The following is an 11855-nucleotide window of genomic DNA, read 5'->3' as shown; positions in this document are numbered from 1 at the left end:
GTCATCCTCGGGCATTAAAGCCAGCTGGTTTCCTCCCCTTCTCTGGCCCAGGCTCTTTTACCCTTCATTGCCGAGAAATGCACTGCCACTTGCTGACTCTGGAGACGTTGAGACACTGTGTGGATGGCCCTTTGCAGCTGCAGCCCTCTGACCCAGATCCTTTGACTCCAATGGGAGTTGGGCACCTTAATACTTTGAGCATCTGGGCCTCTGTTCATGCAGCATGGGCGGCAGCAGGGTGAGGTTCCCCCAAAGGCCTTTGTCTCCCATTCACTTCTTGGTGGCTTTGCTGCAACTGCCAGCAAAGGGACAGATTGGTGCCTTGTGGAACGGTCTATCTGATACAGAGGCCTGTGAACTGGGCAGGGATCCAGGCCTCGTTTCATTAGGGTGACTGTGACGGGTTGGATCACAGAAACCCCCTTGGGAGCTGCCACCCAATGTGCAAAGACTACCCCTGCTCCTGTTTTCCCTGCCAGCTCAGGATTCCAGCACCCTGTCTTGCTGAGCCAGACACTCCAGTCTGCTCTAACAAAGACTCAGGGTCTGAATCACTTGTCCCAAAGCTGCAAGTTTACCCGAAACCAGCTCACAGGAGTGTGCTTGTCTTTAGCACTCAGATGCCCAACTCCCAATGGGGTCTAAACCCAGATAAATCCGTTTTACCCTGCATAAAGTTTATGCAGGGCAAACTCATAAATTGTTCGCCCTCTATAACACTGATAGAGAGATATGCACAGTTGTTTGCTCCCCCAGGTATTAATACATACTCTGAGTAAATTACTAAATAAAAAGTGATTTTATTAAATACAGACAGTAGGATTTAAGTGGTTCCAAGTAGTAACAGACAGAACAAAGTAAGTCACAAGCAAAATAAAATAAAATGCGCAAATCTATGCCTAATCAAACTAAATACAGATAATCTCACCCTCAGAGATGCTTCAGTAAGTTTTTCTCAGACTGGACACCTTCCAGGCCTGGGCACAATTCTTTCCCCTGGTACAGCTTTTGTTCCAGCTTAGGTGTTATCTAGGGGATTCTCCATGATGGCTCCTCTCTCCCTCTCAGTTCTCTTCCACCCCTTTATATATCTTTTGCATAAGGCGGGAACCCTTTGTTCCTCTGGGTTCCCACCCCCTCCCCTCACTGGAAAAGCACCAGGTTAAAGATGGATTCCAGTTCAGGTGACATGATCACATGTCACTGCAAGACTTCATTACTCACTTGCCAGCACACACATATACAGGGAGACTCACAGGTAAACAGCCATCTGCAGACAATGGGAGTCATCAAGATTCCAAACCATCATTAATGGCCCACACTTTACATAATTACAATAGGCCCTCAGAGTTACATTTTATATTTCTAGTTTTAGATACAAGAGTGGTACATTTCTACAAATAGGATGATCACACTCAGTAGATTATGAGCTTTGTAATGATACCTTACAAGAGACCTTTTGCACAAAGCATATCCCATTTGCATTATAGTCACTTATTATCATGTTTTTATAAAACCATGTAGACTGCACAGAGGCCTGTGAACTGGGCAGGGATCCAGGCCTCGTTTCATTAGGGTGACCAAGTGTCTGGTTTTCAACCGGAACACCTGCTCGAAAAAGTGCCGCCGATCGGGCCGTTAAAAGTTTGGTCAGCGGTGCTGCAGAGCTAAGGCAGGCTAGTCCCTACCTGTCCTGGCTTTGTGCTGCGCCCCGGAAGCGGCCAGCAGTCCGGCTCCTAGGCGGTGGTGAGGGGGCCCACGGGGCTCCACGCACTGCCCCTGTCCTGAGCACCGGCTCCGCACTCCCATTGGCCGGGAACCACAGCCAATGGGAGCTACGGGGGCAGTGCCTGCAGGCGAAATCAGCGAGCGGAGCCTCCTGCTGCACCTCTGCCTAGGAGCCAGACCTGTGAGCCACTTCCGGGGCACAGCGCGGAGTCAGGACAGGCAGGAAGCCTGCCTTAGTAACCCTCCCACTGCACTGCTGACCGGGAGCCGCCAGAGATAAGCCCATGCCACAAACCCCAAGCCCCAACCCCCAGCCCTGAGCATCCCCCCAACCCGGAGCCCCCTCCTGCACCCCAAACCCCTCCTCCCCAGCCCCAGCACCCTCAGATGGAGCCCCCCTGCATCCCAACCCCCTGCCTCAACCCACTCCCGCACACTGAACCCCCCCAGCCCCACCCCAGAACCCGCACCTCCAGACGGAGCCCTCACCCCCTCCTGCACTCCAACTGATTGCCCCAGCCCAGAGACCCTCCCACACCCTGAACCCCTCTGCCGCACCTGCCAGCCTGGAGCCCTCTCCTGCCCCCCAAATCCCTCATTCCCGGCCCCACCCCAGAGCCCACACCCCCAGCTAGAGCCCTCACCCCAACCCCTTGGCTCCACCCCGGAGGCCACAGCCGCAGTTAGAGCCCTCACCCCCTCCCGCACCACAACCCCCTGCCTCAGCCCAGTGAAAGTGAGTGAGGGTGGGGGAGAGCAAGCCATTGAGGGAGGGGGAAATGTAGTGAGCGGGGGCGGGGGGCTCAGGGAAGGGGCAGTGCTAGGGTGTTCGGTTGGCAACCCTGTGTTTCATAGAGGCAGCCAAATGGTCACCAGATGAAAAGGTTTTAGGTTAGTACCAGCCTGGTTTGAATGGGTCATCGAGAGGCAAGAGGGTCTGCAGCCCATGGGCACATCCCTGAACCAGCCAGTGCCCTGCTGGGTCGTTCTCATGGTTTGCAGGGATTACCTAAATTTCAGAAGCCGGCTCTTGATTCCACTGGCCAGTATCCTCCGAGCAGGCAGCCTGGAGCTGCTTTGCAGGATTCCAGCCCTAGAGCCTGGGGGATCCGGCTGGGACCTTCAAACGGGGTGAGCTGAGATTTAGGGCTCGCTCCTGCTCCATCAAAGTCAATTGCAAAACATTCCGTGGGCGTGTTAGAAATTAATAAGGTGTAAAACTGAGCAAAGGGAGGTTGAGACTGGTGAGCAGGGAGTGTTCCTGCCACGCACGATGGATTTATCTGTCTACTATTCCAATCTGGCCGTCTCCCCAGGGAAATCAAGTCACCCACCTGTCTGCAGAGACTGATCAGCAGCCGGATAGTTAGTGCCACTGTCATTTCTGTGTGTGGAGTCTGCCGGGAACTGGACTTGATGTGCCAATCCATGGCACGTGGGCCAGCGACCAGCCCTCAAATGGTAACAGTTTTCACTCACCTTCGACCAGTGGCCTAGACAGGAATTAACAATGACCAGTCCCTCCCAAGAACTGGTTTTGAAGCTAGAGAAAGATCCTGATTGTTTCTGATGTCACATAGCTTCCTTTGGACTTTGGCTTTAAGCAAGTGACAGGACTCCTGTTTTCCTTGGTCAGAGGAATCATTTTGTCAGTTATGGGATGCATTTCTTTTCCGTTGAATTAATGCCAGGATTGTCAAACCAGTCTTGGTGCTGATGAGTGGAATATCCTTCAGTTTCAGCACATTCACTGTGAGGGGGTGTAAAACAGCTCTGGTGGGACTTGAACCCACAACCTTTGAATGACTTCAGTGGTCATCAAGCTAGAAGTCCAATGCACTATCCATTGTGCCACAGAGCCCTTGTTGCAGCTATAAGAAAATCTGCAGCACATGAATTGGGCTCCTCGGCCCCTAAAAACTCACTAGTGACCCCCTTGGCAGACATGCCCCTCGCATGGAGGGACAGTCGAAGAAAAAGAAGAAAGATCCTGGTGGAGGTTTGGACTCTGCCAGCCTTGATGTATTTCTTCAGCAGGACTCATTTGGCAGGAGGCTGGGCAAAGGAAGCCAGGGACATGCAGTTTCTTAGATGCATGCTTTGCACCTGTCTAGTACCTGCCAGGGCTTTACAGACATTAAGGAGCTCAGTGGGTAGGGTGACCAGACGTCCCGATAAAATCGGGACCGTCCCGATTTTGAGCTGTTTGTCCCGCGTTCCGACCAATCTCTGGTCGGGACGCAATTTTTGTCCCGATATTTTCTTCATCTCCTCTGGTCACCCTATCAGTGGGAGGCAGATGCCCCTGGGAGGCAGGTCACTAGCATTATCCTCATTTTACAGATGGGGAAACTGAGGCACAGAGTTGTCACCCTGCTCACGCAATGAACTGAGAATACAACCCAGATCGCCTGGCTCCTGTTAACCACAGGAAGGCTCTGAGCTGAGCTGCCAGTCCCCTTCCTTACAGTAATGGCGTAACATGGCCCCAGAGGGCCCTGGGGCAAGACTAGGCTATGGGCCCCCTTCCTGATTCTGAAATCTAAAATGTTGCTTACTCTCGACATCACGGCCCCCCCGCCTACCCCATCATCCCCAACCCCTCGCCCTGCAGCCCCCCAATACGCTCCACTCCACAGCCCACTAGCAACTCGGCCACAGGCCCGGGACCTTCCTAGCCAGTCACCAGCACTGCCGCCCCTCCCCACCCTCCCACTCAGCACGCCGTTCACCGCCTCCCAATCCCGGGTGCCCAGCAGCTCCGCTTGCTCCCCTCACCCGCCCCACGCTCACACAACACAAGCCAAATCTGAGAGATGGTTGGCATGGCGACCTGGTGCCAGGGTCACGCCGCTGGTCAGGTTTGGCCCAGCCTGCCCCTTCCATCATGACAGGGGTGCGATGGGGCCAAATGAGAGCGAGTGGCGTCGCGACCCCACGGGCCAGGAGACGTGCCGGAGCATCACTCCATCTGGTGGGGCCCCCGTAACCTTGTGGGCCCTGGTATGCCTGCACCACTTGCACCGTTGCAGCTACACCACTGCCTTACAGGGCCCCCACCAAACGCTGCCTTGTATCAAATACATGGTCACCACTGGGGCCAAGGCAGCCTGGTACTGGGGGCAGCATGACGGGGATTGCCCAGCAGGTGGCAGCGTGGGCCTGGCTTTCCCAGGGAAGCGGGCTCAGCTCTGCAGCTTTCGCTGTGAACCAGGGATGTTTTCCCTTGGCACCTGGCGACTGAGCGAGGTGCAAAGTGGAAGGGAGACAGCTGAGAGTGGGCCAAGAATCCTCCCTTCCCTCCCGCAGCATCGTCCCAGCCACCCTCTAATCTCCACAGCATCACCCCTCTGGTTCCTTCCCGCCCGCCAGGTGGGCACGGCCCCTCCTTCCTCCGGGAAGCGCTGATGTCGCCGGAGGAAGGGAGGTGTGAAGCAGGATTCTCCGGGGGATTTCCCTGCCTCGGGCTGGGCCGGCCCAGATCCTGGCCTCGGGCCGGGGCTTGAAGTCAGAGCAGCGCCGGGGCTGGCTCTCCGATCCGAATGGCGCTCCCAGGGAGGAGCTGAAGGGGAAGCGTCGGACAGGCCAGAACGACAGTACAGGAGGTCACAGGGTTTGCAAGAAGCAGGGCACGACCCGCTCAGCTTGCCCCTCTGTGCCCTGCCCTGCCCCTCCAGAAGATCAACCGCCCTTCCTTGCGCTGCCCACCCTCCCTGCTGACTGTACCGGGCACGGAGGCAGGCGGGAGCTCGGCCAGCCTCATCAACCTCAGCCTCTTCAACAGCCCCCAGCAGGGCTCTAAAGAGCTGCCATTCTCCGCGCGGCCGAGCCCTGTCCGCAGGGCCGGCTCCAGGCACCAGCCCACCAAGCTTGTGCTTGGGGCGGCACCTGGAGGGGGGCGGCACGGCGCTCCAGCCGCCGGGGAGAGCGGGGCCACGGCCGGGCTCGCCGCCCTCTCCCCGGCGCTCTGGCCGCCCTCGCCCCCGGTGCCCTCCCCCCGGCCGCCGGGGGGAGAGCGGAGCCCCCACCGGGGCTCGCCGCCCTCCCCCTGGGGCTCCGGCCGCCCTCCCCCCCCCCCCTTGCGGGGGGGGGGGGGCGGCCGGAGGCTTTTTTGCCTGGGGCGGCAAAAAAGAGAGTCTGTTCACCCCCCGTCTGAGGGCTCCGGTGTGGGTACACAGTATGCGGGAGCTCCCAGCCCAGTGCTCCTGGCATCCTTGGAGTCCTGGTGCCTGCAGCCTGCCCCCCGGCTCCCTCCCCGGCCGGCTCAGCATTGCACCTGGTTCCTGTCTGCCCAGGGGCGAGCGCTGCACAGCCGACCCCAGCGCCCGTAGGCGAGACGCGAGGACGGAACCCACACCTCTGGGGATGGCGCCCAGAGGAGCGATCGCTCCTGTGGGCAAAGAAACCCAGTGACCTGCCCCAAAACCGTCCCTGGGGGATGGAAGCGGAGCCAGATGCAAGGGACGGGAGGGCTGGGGGAGGGACCCAGGGACTGACCCTCGGACAATGGACTGCCCTGTTCCCCACCTTTCAGGACGAGGCCGACCAGGGTGATTTCGGAGATCTCCCCCGTCTGGCTCCCGGGGAGGGGGGACTGTGTGGAACAGGCTCTCCCCAGCGGGGCCCAACAACTGACAGCTCACTTCCCTCGCAGCCCCCGCAGGCTGGAGCAAAACTGCAGCGCAAATGGCCCAGCTCGGGCCTATTGCAGCCTTCAGACCTGGGCAGTTTGCAGCCAACGCACTTCCAGGCAGTGTCCCCTCCTCCCCGGCCTGGCACCAGCCCCTCCGGCCAGTCCCCCTTTGTAGCCAGCTTTGTACGGGGCATCTCCTGCCTTCATTCGCTGAACTCAGCAGCAGCCCCAAACTTAGCTACTCTGTTGCCATTTTTAGCCACTCACCAGAATGCACCTGCTCTGCTTCAGAACCTCCCCATGTCCAGGCAGCATTCACCCGCCCAGCCGCTGGGTGTCCCCAGCACCCACCCGCCCTGCCGCTGGGTGTCCCCAGCACTCACCTACTCTGCCACTGGGTGTCCCCAGCACTCACCCGCCCTGCCGCTGGGTCTCCCCAGCACTCACCTGCCCTGCCGCTGGGTGTCCCCAGCACTCACCTGCCACCCCGCTGGGTGTCCCCAGCACTCACCCGCCCAGCCGCTGGGTGTACCCAGCACTCACCTGCCCTGCCGCTGGGTGTCCCCAGCACGCACCTACCCAGCCGCTGGTTGTACCCCGCACTCACCCGCCCAGCCGCTGGGTGTCCCCAGCACTCACCTACCCAGCACTCACCTACCCAGCCGCTGGGTGTCCCCAGCACTCACCTACCCAGCACTGGGTGTACCCAGGCACATCTAGAGCGGAGACACCGGCCGTGCTGCTTGGTGCACGCCGGGCACAAGACACGGGCCGTGCTGCTGGGTGCACGCTTGGCACAGGACACGGGCCGTGCTGCTGGGTGCACGCTGGGCGCAGGACGCCGGCCGTGCTGCTGGGTGCACACCGGGCACAGACACTGGCCGTGCTGCTGGAAGGCCCAGGCATACCGAGGGAGGTGACACCTGCTGCGCTGCCAGCACCGGGCCCGCGCTGACATGCCGGGGATGGGAGTGGAATGCTAAGAGACAAGAGCCGCCCAGGTGAGGACGCAGCAGCAAAGACATTAAGAGCATTGCAGGCAGCGATGCCCACTGGTTAGAGCGCCTCCGCTGCGGGGAGTGTTCTTTGCTGGGTTTGCCCATATATTCGCTGCGCCCCGCTGCAGGTGCCAGAAGGAGCACAGGTCGCCCCTCGGGGCCAGCGCAGGGCACGGGCCGCTAAGCTCTCTGCGGTGCCGCTGCTCCTTGACGAACCAGCTGCCGTATTTATTTATGCACTTTAAATACCTCCCCAGCTCTCTGGATTCCAGGCATAGTTCTCACCCCATCACGCCATCGCCGAAGAGAAGGACATGCCGATGGAGTGCGGAGGATGGGGGTGAGTGCTGGGGGTCCCGAGGCTCGTCCTTAACCTCACGCCCACTGCACGCGCGCACACACACTCACACTCACAGTCACACACACTCACTGTCTCACACACACACAGTCACACACAGTCACACACGTACACACACAGTCTCACACATGCACACTCACAGTCACACATGTACACACACTCACAGTCACAGTCTCACACACACACAGTCATACACGTACACACAGTCTATCACACACACACTCACAGTCTCACACACACATACTCACAGTCACAGTCTCACACACACAGTCACACACACACACATACACACTCAGTCTCACACACACAGTCCTCTCGGCAGCTTTGTCACCTCTCCAGGAAGCAGGTGCCTGCCCATTAGCCCCAGACACCTACGAAGTCCAGGGCTTCCTTGATAACAAATGCTCCCTCTTCACTCAGTCGTCCAGCCCCAAAGGTCCCATCCCACTCTCCCTCTTGGAGCAGGGGGCGGTTTCCTCCTTCCCACCCCAGAAGCTTGACCCCATCAGCTCAGCTACGTGGGTGAGGTGGTTTTATGCCAGCTTTGCCCCTCCTGAATTCCGGCCTGCTGCCCTGCAGGAGTTGGCCTGGCCCCTGGGGCAAATTAGAGCAGCCTAGGCCAGGAGCTGCTCTAACTTGTGATGGCCTCCCACAGGTGCAGAGGGGCCAAGCTGCAGCCCAGAATAGAAGCAGCACAGCCCCACCCTTCCTTTCCTCCCCCCTCTCTCATCCCTGGCCCCATCCCTGCACTGGGACCTGCCGGAGGGGGACAGCTTAGAACCTTTTCTCCAGCTGCGCAGCGCCAGGGACTTCGCCTGACACGGGGGTAACTCCCGGTGAGATGATCCATTGGCTTGGTAAGTCTCTATATGAAGAGTCAACGTTCAGGGTCCACAGCAAAGCACAGAACCAAGCCCCGGCCTCCCCTCCATCCGCTGGGGATGCTAATAATTATCCCTAAGTCATGGATCCCGCCTGGCCGCTCTAGCCCTCGTTCCCCACTGTCTGCTCTCCAAGGCTCTGTCCAGGCCAGTGGGGAGAGTCCTGAGCGATGATGAATATTCCTATCATATTTTCCAATGTCCCATCACAGCCAGGTACATGTAGGCCTGGGCTGACATGAGTAATGGGTCACGGGCACGGCTTCATTTCTTGGGAGACAGAATTAGGGAGGTCAATGAGCTAAGACAAGGGAGGACACCCAGGGACCCATTTCCAGAGGATCACATAAGCTTGGCATATGAGTAAGGCGTGCCCGGCCCGCGCGTGAACGGAGCGTGCTGTCCAGGCATTGGTTCCCACAAGGGGCCGTGCCAATCCCGACACGTGTGATGCAGTGTACAGCAGATGCCATGTGATGTGTAAATGTATACGAAGGAAGAGGTTTGCTGTGTAACTCTGGCTGCGTGGGGTACCCTGTACTCACCGTACACTGTCTGATCAACTCAGCGTAGCAGTGCTGTATGCAAGAGAAAGGCCTCCCTAAGCCAGGCCTGTGGCCCTGCCCACACTCCACCCCGCCCTCGCTCCCCCTCTCCCCTGAAGCTGGCACGGGCTCTGCTCCAGTTGGTGGCCCGGTACTCGGGCCGGCCGGCGCGGCTGCTGTGGGCCAGCTGGGGCTCCTCTAGCCACAGGGGAGGCCTCGGGGCTCCTCCAGCCACAGGGGCGGGGCCTCGGGGTTCCAGGGGGCGGGGGCTCAGGTGGAAGGGGCGGGGCCAGGGGCTAGCCTCCCTGGGGGGGCGGGGGTTCACCCGCCACCCATGGACCTGAGTGACGAGACTGGAGTCAAACTGACTTCTTGGGGAACTGACGGCTCGGGGAATCCCAGCAGTCCATCCCTTCGAGCAAGCTAGCCCTGCTCTGCCCCTGCAGCTCGCAGGGTGATCACACCCCTCACAGTCACCATCGGGCCATGCCAGACAGGATCACTTGATTCTGCCTTCATCTCTTCGGCATCTTTTCCTTGCTTTCTGAATTCCCTTGACTTCTGCAACATCTTCCTGGCCTTGAGGAACATGGGATTCCAGCCGCCGGCTGATCAGAGCTAGACGGAAGACGATTAGGGCTAACTCCAAATTTCCCCCCACCCCCCAGAAAGAGCAGATGCCCCATGCCCCGGGCAACAGCTGAAATTCAGTCCTTGCCCCGCTTTAATGAAGAAAGCTCCCGAGTCATGGGGGGATGGGAGATTGCCCCGGCCACCTTCTGAGGAGCCCGGCTCGCTCTGCATCCTTAACGAATTTCCAAACCGAGCAGCTACAACCTCATGCCCCCGTATTTACATGAAGCTAGCAGAGAAATGCAGACAACAAGTGCATGCAAAGCCTCATTCACCCAGCCAGCCCCCGTATTTTTATCGGCCAGTCACTCACAGTGGAAAGTATTCAGCAAATCCCAGCCCTAGGAGAGACACACACACATGCACCCAACCCCCAGGATAAATATATCCCAGCCTTGATTCACTGGGGCGGGCTAAAAATAGCAGCCTTGCTTAGCACCCACCTGCCTGGTGGGTTAATAGCTGGGGCACTTGTTAGCGCTGCGCTGACCCCACTCAGGCAGAATGGGAAACCCTGGTGTAGGTGGTAAAACAACCACTGAAGAAGCAAAGCTGGTCCCAGCAGAGCCCTGCAGGTAGCCCCACATCCCTCCAGACTGAGGCCCCGTTGTCCTACGGGTTAGGCAGAACCGGGAGTGCCAAGGAAACCTGCGGGCCTGCCCCTGGAGTGACTCATTCACAGGTTCTCTGCTGCCCTTCCTAGCAGAATGTATGGAACGTAGGAACCGCCAGACCAGATCAGAGCCAAGGGCCATCTGATCCAGTGTCCCGTCCCCAAGAGCAGCCAGCACCAAAGGCAGGTGTCGCAGCAACAGATGTGGGATAATCTGGTCTCGGATAGTTAGAAATCAGCTCAAGCCCTGAAGCGGGAGGTGTAATCTCCCTGCCAGTATTATCATCACTCATCATAACAACTCTGGCTCATCTATTCCCGAGAGCTGGACACATGGCCAGGCTAAATTCTTGGCCTCAGCTCCCTGTGACGGTGAGTTCCACAGCCTAATTCCATGTGGTGTGAAGACGCATTCGCTGCATGGGTTCTGAATCTGCCACCTTGGCCGTTCGTTTCTTGTCCTCGTCTGGACCCCACCCACTACCTTTGGTCGCCACGACTCCGGATTTGCAGTTAAGGGTGGACCCACCAATCTCTCGCTGGTGGGGGGCACAGGAGCTCTGATATTTATTCCCTGTGCACTGAGCTACAGGTGGGCTCCGCCTCAGCTCCGTCCCGAAGGCACAAGCCCATCACCGTGGTGTCTGGGCACTGAAGAGGTCCAGAAATGTGGTTTAATTTCTGGTGCCCCCTCCCCAGCCGGTGAGTCCAAGGCTACAGAACTGCGTGTGCTAGCTAGGATTCAAGAGGCTGTCGCTGTCCCATCTCAGCCTGCCCCCTTCCAGAGCAACGGGCAGCTGTAAATCATCAGAGCTTTGCTGCTTTCAGTGGAGCCAGGCCATTTACCCCAGCTGGGGAGCTGGCTCCCTGCCTCTCTGCAAGGCCCCTACAGACTGGGTGGGGACTTGAGTTCAGGCCCCCAGCCTTGCCCTCTGCTCTCCCAGCTAGCCCACCAGCTTTGCAGCAGCCTCAATCACGCTCCAGCTGCAACCCGCCCGGCAGCTGCTGCTGATCAATGCGGTGGGGGAGAGGGGTTTCTATGTCTTGGGGAGGGGGTGAAGGGCTGCCTTTCCCTGCAGGCACTAGGGCCGGCCCAGCCTGACACCCCATGGCTTTGCCATGGGGAGTTCTAGGCTCAGCCCTGACCCACGGAATAAAAGCCACCTGTGGCACCCGGCTAGCGAGGTCAGTTTCTCTATTAGGCTCCAATTCAGCCCCAGCATCAGCAGTGTAGACCCCCCCCCCCCAACCAACACACACTCTGAACTCAGTGGCAGCTGTGGCTTGGCCCATACGCCCTTGTTGCCTTAGGCTTTCAGGATTCCCTTTTGGAGAAGCTGCAGGGGGGCAATGGGAAGCAGGCCTGACTCAGACCTGGGTGCCTGGTGCCCATCCAGACTGATCCTGATGAAGGACAGCCAACAGACTGGGCCAGTCCCTGACCCAGCCCTCCCTGCCACCACATG

General features: G+C 58.7%; 1 non-coding gene across 1 annotated transcript; it reads right to left on the bottom strand.

Moving 5' to 3' along the window:
• Positions 1-3496: 3496 nt before the first annotated feature.
• TRNAR-UCU (transfer RNA arginine (anticodon UCU)) lies at positions 3497-3589 on the bottom strand. Its single transcript has 2 exons — positions 3553-3589; positions 3497-3532 (listed from the first exon to the last, which is right to left on the bottom strand). It is a non-coding gene; the product is annotated as a tRNA-Arg (tRNA).
• Between the last annotated feature and the right edge of the window lie 8266 nt (positions 3590-11855).

This window comes from Emys orbicularis, chromosome 14 (assembly GCF_028017835.1).
Source record: "Emys orbicularis isolate rEmyOrb1 chromosome 14, rEmyOrb1.hap1, whole genome shotgun sequence".
Classification (NCBI taxonomy): Eukaryota; Metazoa; Chordata; order Testudines; family Emydidae; genus Emys; species Emys orbicularis.
Note: the sequence above shows the minus strand (reverse complement) of the source record. Positions and strands in the feature narration are given on the sequence as shown.